The sequence below is a fragment of the Neophocaena asiaeorientalis genome, unplaced genomic scaffold (genome assembly GCF_003031525.2).
Source record: "Neophocaena asiaeorientalis asiaeorientalis breed wild unplaced genomic scaffold, Neophocaena_asiaeorientalis_V1.1 scaffold129, whole genome shotgun sequence".
NCBI classification, from domain to species: Eukaryota; Metazoa; Chordata; class Mammalia; order Artiodactyla; family Phocoenidae; genus Neophocaena; species Neophocaena asiaeorientalis.
Window position 1 is genome coordinate 9,623,158 of NW_020172446.1, and position 10,278 is coordinate 9,633,435.

Sequence of the window (10,278 nt, forward strand, 5' to 3'; positions counted from 1 at the left end):
CCCCTGCATCGGCAGGCGGACTCTCAACCACTGCACCACCAGGGAAGCCCAAACCCTCAGCTCTTTGACATCAGAGTTTCACTGCAAAATTCAGCGGTGTCCCAGGCAATGGGTAACAACTTAACAACTGAAGCTCTAGTATCTTCCAGAAGTATGTGAACTTTTTTCTCTACTCCTGAGGCCCTTCTTCTCTCAGAAGCTCCACTGATCTGCTCTTCTTTTTAATTCCTTCGCCTCTCAAGTAGAGAAAAAAATTGTTTCAGTGGGAAACTATGCACTGTCTAAACTCTAGAGGCCATCCCTGTTCTGATCCCAGTTCTCTGTAAAGTGTAGAGATAATTGATAGCAAGACAAAAATAATTCATATCTACGGATATGGAAATTCTGTCCTATCCTGTAGAGGTTGGAACGACTTTCCTCCCACCTGACCCTCTCTATGGAAAAACCAGTTTGGCTCACATTTGCACATTTATTTCAACACTCTTAATCTATAAATCTGTCCTTTGGATGTTCTTTTAAACCTACTCTAACATCTGCCTGGTTGCCTCATTGATTTATTAGTAGAATAAAAACTTGAACAGGTGCTCATTTTTATATCTGCATGAGATTCATGATTTTATCTTTCATTGGAAATCATCTTTTAACACTAAAATGGGTAGGCCCTGCACCCAGAAAAGCCCAGATCTCTGGCACTGAGACCTGGAGGGGTACCCTATCAGGCGGAACAACCAGGGTGACCTGTTTCGCCTTCAATTGCCCTCTGGCCTCTGGTGGAGATCTCACTTCTGTGGTGATCTTGTCTTGAAGGCAAAGTTTCTGGAGTCATGCGAGGAGGCTTGCCTTGAAGGTTTCTGTGTAGTTTTGCCCTAAAACAGTTCCAGAGCCTGGCTTGCCAGGTAAAATGGTTGGCTTTTGACGGTTTTAACATTCTTTAGCCTTTTTCAAGAAAAAGTTGCTACCAGGGGCTGGGGGGGAGGGGGAATGGGGAGTTTGAAACCAAGCAGGACCCTATGGGGCTCCTGGGCACAAAAGCCTTTCCAACAGTTGCTAATCAGGGAAGGGAGGGGATGCAGAGACAAGGGAGGAGCAGCCAGGAAACAATGGTGCAGCCTTGGGGCAGGGTCCTGGGTCCTCCCCAAGGGATACTCTTAACAATATCTTTGAGCTCTTTTTTTTTTTTTTTCCTTTGAGCTCTTTACAGAACTAAAACCCCCAACAAATGGAAGATGTTAGCATTCTTCATTCCAGAGAAGACCACCTGAGGCCAGATTAAAAGAACCAGAGAAGCTCATCAAGAGACTACCTGAGATCAGATTAAAGGAATGCAGGCCCTGCACACACCCTGATCCTTATCAGCAAACCCACCCTTGAACCATTGCTATAAAACTTAAAACTCCTCACCAAATCCTCCCGGGTTGGGACGTACAGTTTTTCAGGGCACGAGCCACTGTGCCCCCCTTTGCCTCACAAAGCAATAAAGCTATTCTTTTCTACTTCATGCAAAACTCTGTCTCCGAGATTTGGTTCGGCACCAGTGCACAGAGGCTGAGTTTTCGGCATCAAGTTCATGTTTAACAGGGACAGAGTTTCACTCTGAGATGATGAGAAAGTTCTGGAGCAGGATGGTGGTGATGGTTGCACGACAGTGTAAATGTACTTAATGTCACTGAACTGTCACTTTAAAATGGTTAAAAATTTTTATGTTATTTACATTTTATCTAAATCTAAAAAAAAAAAAGGAAAGAGTTGCTAATTTGAATACTTTTCTGGGTGGGTTCCTGTGGGTAAAGCTGAAATTGGACAAGATTTCACAGCTTCTGAACTTCGGTGTATGTGCATGTGTGATTTTTAAAAATAAACCTTCCTCCTCCCACCAAACCCCCTTAGTTCTCAACCAAACAACAAACAACAGCTGAGAGCCACCATCTAGAAGGTTCTGTGGAACAGAATGGAGGAGGTAAAAAGAAGGAGCTGACAGTGTGAGGGGGAGACATCTGTCCGGGTGATGCTTGCTGCTGTTCTGACAGGATTGTTTGGGTAGCAAATAACCTTGAAACCATCCTTGAACTGGCTTAGACATAAACAAGAAGGCTTGGTAGGATTCTGGAGATGCTGGAGGAGTATTAGTTTCCTGTTGCTGCTGTACCAAATTACCACAAATTTAGTGGCTTAAAACAACACAAATTTAATCTCTTATAGTTCTGGAATATTTCAACACTCTTAATCTATAAATCTGTCCTTTGGATGTTCTTTTAAACCTACTCTAACATCTGCCTGGTTGCCTCATTGATTTATTAGTAGAATAAAAACTTGAACAGGTGCTCATTTTTATATCTGCATGAGATTCATGATTTTATCTTTCATTGGAAATCATCTTTTAACACTAAAATGGGTAGGCCCTGCACCCAGAAAAGCCCAGATCTCTGGCACTGAGACCTGGAGGGGTACCCTATCAGGCGGAACAACCAGGGTGACCTGTTTCGCCTTCAATTGCCCTCTGGCCTCTGGTGGAGATCTCACTTCTGTGGTGATCTTGTCTTGAAGGCAAAGTTTCTGGAGTCATGCGAGGAGGCTTGCCTTGAAGGTTTCTGTGTAGTTTTGCCCTAAAACAGTTCCAGAGCCTGGCTTGCCAGGTAAAATGGTTGGCTTTTGACGGTTTTAACATTCTTTAGCCTTTTTCAAGAAAAAGTTGCTACCAGGGGCTGGGGGGGAGGGGGAATGGGGAGTTTGAAACCAAGCAGGACCCTATGGGGCTCCTGGGCACAAAAGCCTTTCCAACAGTTGCTAATCAGGGAAGGGAGGGGATGCAGAGACAAGGGAGGAGCAGCCAGGAAACAATGGTGCAGCCTTGGGGCAGGGTCCTGGGTCCTCCCCAAGGGATACTCTTAACAATATCTTTGAGCTCTTTTTTTTTTTTTTTCCTTTGAGCTCTTTACAGAACTAAAACCCCCAACAAATGGAAGATGTTAGCATTCTTCATTCCAGAGAAGACCACCTGAGGCCAGATTAAAAGAACCAGAGAAGCTCATCAAGAGACTACCTGAGATCAGATTAAAGGAATGCAGGCCCTGCACACACCCTGATCCTTATCAGCAAACCCACCCTTGAACCATTGCTATAAAACTTAAAACTCCTCACCAAATCCTCCCGGGTTGGGACGTACAGTTTTTCAGGGCACGAGCCACTGTGCCCCCCTTTGCCTCACAAAGCAATAAAGCTATTCTTTTCTACTTCATGCAAAACTCTGTCTCCGAGATTTGGTTCGGCACCAGTGCACAGAGGCTGAGTTTTCGGCATCAAGTTCATGTTTAACAGGGACAGAGTTTCACTCTGAGATGATGAGAAAGTTCTGGAGCAGGATGGTGGTGATGGTTGCACGACAGTGTAAATGTACTTAATGTCACTGAACTGTCACTTAAAAATGGTTAAAAATTTTTATGTTATTTACATTTTATCTAAATCTAAAAAAAAAAAAGGAAAGAGTTGCTAATTTGAATACTTTTCTGGGTGGGTTCCTGTGGGTAAAGCTGAAATTGGACAAGATTTCACAGCTTCTGAACTTCGGTGTATGTGCATGTGTGATTTTTAAAAATAAACCTTCCTCCTCCCACCAAACCCCCTTAGTTCTCAACCAAACAACAAACAACAGCTGAGAGCCACCATCTAGAAGGTTCTGTGGAACAGAATGGAGGAGGTAAAAAGAAGGAGCTGACAGTGTGAGGGGGAGACATCTGTCCGGGTGATGCTTGCTGCTGTTCTGACAGGATTGTTTGGGTAGCAAATAACCTTGAAACCATCCTTGAACTGGCTTAGACATAAACAAGAAGGCTTGGTAGGATTCTGGAGATGCTGGAGGAGTATTAGTTTCCTGTTGCTGCTGTACCAAATTACCACAAATTTAGTGGCTTAAAACAACACAAATTTAATCTCTTATAGTTCTGGATGTAGGTGTCTAGAATGGGTTGGCAGGGTGGTTCCTTCTGGACGCTCTCAGGGAGAATTTTTTCCTTGCCTTTTTTTGCTCCTAGGGGTTGCTGGCCTTCCTTGGCTCGTGACCCTTCTTCTGTCACTCCACCCTCTTGCTTCCATGGCCCTTTCTCCTACCACTGACTCTGACCTTCCTGCCTCCCTCTTGGGAAGACCTCTGTGATTGCACTGGGCCCACCTGGATAACCCAGGATCATCTCTCAATCTCAAAATCCTTAACTTAGTCCTCTTACCGTGTAAAGAACATATTCACACGTTCTGGGGATTGGGACGTCTTCATTCAGCTTACTGTAGACGGCTTAGTGAGGCTCATGTGGACGTGCCTGGACATCCCCATCAGGGCAGGAATGCTCAGTGATCCTGAACTGGATGTTCCCAGATGTGCCTGTTACATTGCTAAACATACACCCCATATTCCTCCACACAGCCTGCCTGGGGAGGGGTGTCTCTGGCTCCTTCTGGGCTTCCTGTGTGCTTTGTACCACCCTTTCATGCTTGCTCCTTGGGATGTTGTGACAAAGGTCTTTCTAGTCATTATTATGCCCTTTCTGTGCCCCTTTGATACATCTCTAGGTCCATATCCTTGAAACTAAGTAAACCATTCATCTTCACGTGCTGATGTGTAGCCCAAGGACTGGGGAATATGTGAAGGATCTCATACAATTAGATCTTTGAAGAGTTAAAGGACCAAGCCTTGGGAAGGGAAGGAAGGCCACTGGGCCTTAGGGACAACTGAGCCAGGGATGCAAATGCTACCAGGACATAAAAGAATGGATGAAGAAATGGAAAGACAGATGTGTGACAGCTGCAACTCTGTTTCTCTGTGTGTGGTTGCTTATTCCTCTCTCGTTGCACATCCACCTACAACTCCTGAACCTCACATTCCAGTGGAGGAAGATTGCTTCTCTCTCTGGTCCAGTTTCCAAAGTCCCAGGGAAGTGCTGCGATTGGCTCACCTTGTACGGCAGATGCTGTTGGTGCCCCGCCCCCAGCCCTCTGCTTGGCACTCACAGTTCCCCTGCAGACCCAACAAGCTTCCTGCCTACAGCTTGTGACTCTTGGCCTGGCCTTTCTCTGGCCACCAGAGTGAGCTCTGCCTCAGGCTGGAAATGCTGGGAAGTTAATCTTGGGTAGTTCAAGTCTAGGAGACCAGCTCTCAACCGATGGCTCACTGGACTTAGTAGACACCTGAGCTCCCTTGCCCCCTGGGTAGGAAATGTCTACAGTGCTCCCCACATGGTTCCCAGCAGGACTGAGTCCCAGTTACTCACAGTGGAAACCACTCTTTGCTGTTCCCTGTGTTAACTTCTTTCCCTCCCCCCATCTCACTTTCCCATGCCCCTGTTGGTGCCTCCAGATAAACTACTTGCACTCAAATACTTACTCAGGGTCTGCTTCTGGGGCATCTTAATCTAAGACACCTTGTGCCAGGTGCTCACCCCTGGACCAAACAATCACGGCAGAGGGGGACACTTTCCAAAAGAAAGGGTAGTTAGTCACAAAAGAAGGGGTGAAGGCCTGGGAAGACAAACAGGCATCCACTATAGCTGTGATAGAGAGATGGACATGTACAATGTTTGCACAAAGTGGGGAGTTATCTTTTCCCCCTGGAGGCATGGGGGCGGCGGTGGAGTGGGGTGCGGACCTGGCTTTCCCCAGAGTGAGTGTCCAGAAAACGACGGGGCAGAAGCTGCAAACCTATTCTGACCTGGCCTCCTAAGTTACGCAACCTCACTTTCACTACATGCTGTGGCTGACACATGAGTCACTAAGGTCACCCAGTTTCAAGTAGAGGGGACAGAGACCACTTCTCAGTGGGAGGAGTGTCAAAGAATCTGTGGTCAGGCTTCCCTGGTGGCACAGTGGTTGGGAGTCCGCCTGCCGATGCAGGGGACACGGGTTCGTGTCCCGGTCCGGGAAGATCCCACATGCCGCGGAGAGGCTGGGCCCGTGAGCCATGGCCGCTGAGCCTGCATGTCCGGAGCCTGTGCTCCGCAACGGGAGAGGCCACAGCAGTGAGAGGCCCGCGAACCCCCCCCCCTCCAAAGAAAAAGATTCTGTGGTCATATTTTAAAACCACTGCAAAGTATATCTAGGGGAGGATGCCTGGCAGAGAGATAACCACGTTGAATTGACAGGACACATACAATTTCTAGGTATTATTAACAGAGCAGGACCAACTTGAGCCCCAGTCAGAGTGGAGTGGTAGCAGGGCTCATGAACTAGCATTTGGGAATCAAGAGAAGGAGTAAAGTTCAAGGGTGAGAACTGAAATCACTGCTGTCTCCACATAGCTGTCCCAGGGGAGCATCCATTCCCTTGCCTCTTTCAGCTCCTACAGGCCACCTGCCTTCCTGGGCTCAGGCCCTTCCTCCATCACTCCAACCTCTTCCTTGCATGGTCATATCTCCTACTGTTGACTCTGGCCCCCTGCCTCCCTCTTGGAAGGACCCTGGTGATTACCTGGGGCCCACCTAGATCATCCAGGGTACTCTCGCCACCTCCAAGTCCTTAACTTAATCACATCTGCAAAGTTCCTTTGCCCATATAAGGCAACATATTCAAGGGTTCTCTCATGGGGCTCTTCGCCTCTAGAAATGGGAAGAAGTGGGCAGGGACCCCTTTCATTTGCCCCCTGCCCACCACACCCCCCAAATATCTACACTTTGACCTTCCATCTGGGCCGGGAAGATCTCCCCTCAGTGACCTCAGGGAAGGCATGGGGGCTGGGGAGAAGGTGCAAGGCCTGCATGGCTGTTGTTGTTGGGGGAGAACAGAGCAACACGGTGGGCTTCAAGACGACTCCCCGCTCCACCCACATGCTCTGGCCTCCCATACCCCGGTAAGAGCCCTTTAAAGAGTTGTTCTTGTTTTTGTGACTTACAAACGTATCCAAACATCCTCAGACAATGGAAAGAAGACAATTTCAATCTCTAAGGATCCCACCAACTCAAGAGGGAGCCACTGTTATACTGGGGTGCATCTCTCTTGACTTAGATTTAAATGCACAAGTTTACAAGGGCAATACACATGCTGCTTTATAATCTGCTTCATTCATGCAATATGGTGTGACTGCTTATCTATGGCCATAAATATAGAATTACATCTCCATTTCTACTGGTTTCATACTATTGTATAGAATAACATTTTTAACGAATACACAACTGACTACTAGATTGCTTCTAATTTTTCACTATTATAAACAATACTATCCTGAACCTCTTTGCTTTTCGTTTAGGTATCTCCTGAGAGTACATTTCTAAATATGGGATTGCTGAGTCACAGGTACGTTCATTTTACATTTGGATACTATTATGGGTTAAACTGTGTTCCTCAAAAAGGTATGCCAGGGAATTCCCTGGCGGTGCAGTGGTTAGGACTCCACGCTTTCACTGCCGAGGGCGCAGGTTCAATCTCTGGTCAGGGACTAAGAATCCCACAAGCCGCGTGGCGAGGCCCCCTACAAAAAAAGTATGTCAATTTCCTAACCCCTAACATCTGTGAATGACCTAATTTGGAAATAGGGTCTTTGCAGATGATCAAGTTAAGGTGAGGTCGTTAGGTTGGATCCTAAACCAATATGACTGGTGTCCTGATATAAAGGAGAAATTTGGACACAGACACTGACACACAGAAAGAGAAGACAATGTGAAGATGGCCATGGGATGACAAAGGCAGAGATTGGATGGATGCATCTGTAAGCCAAGGATTGCCAGGCATCACCAGAAGCTGGAAGAGGCAAGGAAACGTTCTACCCAGAATCTCAGAGGAAGCGTGGTCCTGCTGACACCTTGATTTTGGACTTTTAGCCTCCAGAACTATGAGACAATAAATTTCTTTTTTTTTTTGGTTGTTTTTTGTTTTTTTTTTTTTGCGGTACGCGGGCCTCTCACTGTTGCGGCCTCTCCCATTGCAGAGCACAGGCTCCGGATGCGCAGGCTCAGCGGCCATGGCTCACGGGCCCAGCCGCTCTGCCGCATGTGGGATCTTCCCGGACCGGGACACGAGCCCGTGTCCCCTGCATCGGCAGGCGGACTCTCAACCACTGCGCCACCAGGGAAGCCCCAATAAATTTCATTTTAAGCCACCAGTTTGTGATACTTTGTTACAGCATCCCTTGAAAACTAATACGGATGCATGTTGCCAAACTGCCCTTCGGAAAGGCTGTACTGGTTTAAATTCTCATCATAATAAACTATGGTTGTATACATTTCTTCTATTATTGGTGAGATGTAATCATTTATCATATGTTTGCCAACTATTTGTATTTCTTCCATGAATTGCCTTTTGCCCATTTTTCTATTGACATGTTTATTTTACATCTTATTAGCTTATAAAAGACATTTTTCAAGTAGAAACATCGATCCTTCCCTATTTATGTAACAAATATCTTTTCCTGTTCAGTCATCTGTCTGGTTTCTCTTATCCTTCAGAAACCTTTTAAGAATATAATCCAATTTATCACTTTTCTTTTATGGCTTCTGGCTTTGTAGCAAACTTAGAAAGTCTTTCCCCGCTCTTGATAATTTTAAAAAGAAAATGATCCATATTTTCTTCTGGCACTCCTATAAGTTCATGTTTTCAAGTTAAGTCTTTGCTGGAACACCCTGGAATGTGTTCTCCTAGGAGAAGTGAGATTGGAATCTAGCTAGGTAGTTTTTCAAAGTGGCTAGCCAGTACCATGAAATGAATAATGCTTCTCTCCCGTGATAATTTGAAATGCCACCGTTATATCCTAAATTCCCAAGCGTCAGGACTCTCTATTGTGAGAGCGTGTGTCACTGGCACAGTTATCCGGACTGTAATAACCTACCCACTTGTCTTTATCCCCACTAGACTGTAAGTCACCAGAAGATGGGAACTAGGTCTGTTCACCATTGTACTCAGTGCCCGGCACATAAGAGACGCTCGATAAATATTTGGTCCGATAAATGAGTACTAACACATGGTGTCATGCAGCATCATTGCTGCTTTTCTCCGGAGGTCCTATCCCCCACCCCCGAGCACAGATGCACAATCACCTCTCATCTCACGTGGAGGATGTGCACACGGAGGTGCAACCTCAGAGGCAGTTAGACAACTCAAGGGAGGCCCCTGCTCCAGTGACCAACACTTGTTTGCATTTCAGGCTGGGTGAGTTCCCAAGAAAGCTACCCGAGAGGCAGGGTACATGCAGCAAGGCCTTGCGCAGATTGTTTAGTCACTGCATGGACTGGACAATGTTTATAAGTCTTCATGGGAAAACACTAGAGTCTAGTCCAAAGTAAGAACTGTTGCTTTTTTTTTTCCCCATTCTCTCAGTCTAAGGTAGTTTGAGGGACTTCCCTGGTGGCGCAGTGGATAAGAATCCGCCTGCCAGTGCAGGGGACACGGGTTTGATCTCTGGTCTGAGAAGATCCCACATGCCTCGGAGCAACTAAGCCTGTGCGCCACAACTACTGAAGCCCACACGCCTAGGGCCCGTGCTGCAACAAGAGAAGCCACCGCAATGAGAAACCCGCGCACCGCAACGAAGAGTAGCCTCCACTCACCGCAGCTAGAGAAAGCCACCGTGAAGCAATAAAGACCCAACACAGCCAAAAATAAATTAAAAACTAAATCTTTAAGGTAGTTTGATACTTTGAACCATAGGGTGATGAAGTTGTTGGCCTCAATAAGAATGTAGGGTGTTGTATGAAAGGAGAGAAGGTTAGCACTGCCCTTGACAAGGATGGAAGAGGCCTTCAGGCCTAACAACACACATACGGTTAAGGCATTGCCACTTACTTCGTGGCATCTAACCACTGTTAAAAAAAGAAAAAGAATGTAGGAAGGAGAAGGGGTTAAAACCATGAATAAAAGAGTTTTTCCATCCAAGTCATGCCACCCTGTTTCAGGACACCAGCATCCTGGTTCAGTGGAAAAAGCCACTCAAGTTGTATTTGGGGGGATCTCACTCAAATCTGAGTTTGCCAAATTGAGTGCTTTTTCCACTGTACCAGGTTGCCCAATTATGCCCTATGGTTCAAGGTATCAAACACTATTAAGCTTCGGGGCCTCCACCCTTCAGTGACCACTCCTTCCAAGGTGACAGTTGACACCACGAGGGCTTGCCTCCACAATGAGAGCTTCCACCCATTGGTTCTGATTCTGTTTTAATGCCACACAATACAAGTGGAAACTTCTTCCCTGTGTCAGCACTTAAGCGATCAGAAGGCAGAAATCACAGCCTCTAGATACGTTATTTCTGTCCATATGACCCCATACATACTTGACCTCAGTTGTTGCTCATGGCAGAGGTTAACTGACACT

At 46.4% G+C, this 10,278-nt stretch overlaps 1 non-coding gene across 1 annotated transcript; it reads left to right on the forward strand.

Moving 5' to 3' along the window:
- Positions 1–9,653: 9,653 nt before the first annotated feature.
- On the forward strand, positions 9,654–9,779 carry LOC112394542 (U6atac minor spliceosomal RNA). The gene has a single exon (XR_003002172.1). It is a non-coding gene; the product is annotated as a U6atac minor spliceosomal RNA (small nuclear RNA).
- The last annotated feature ends 499 nt before the right edge of the window (positions 9,780–10,278 follow it).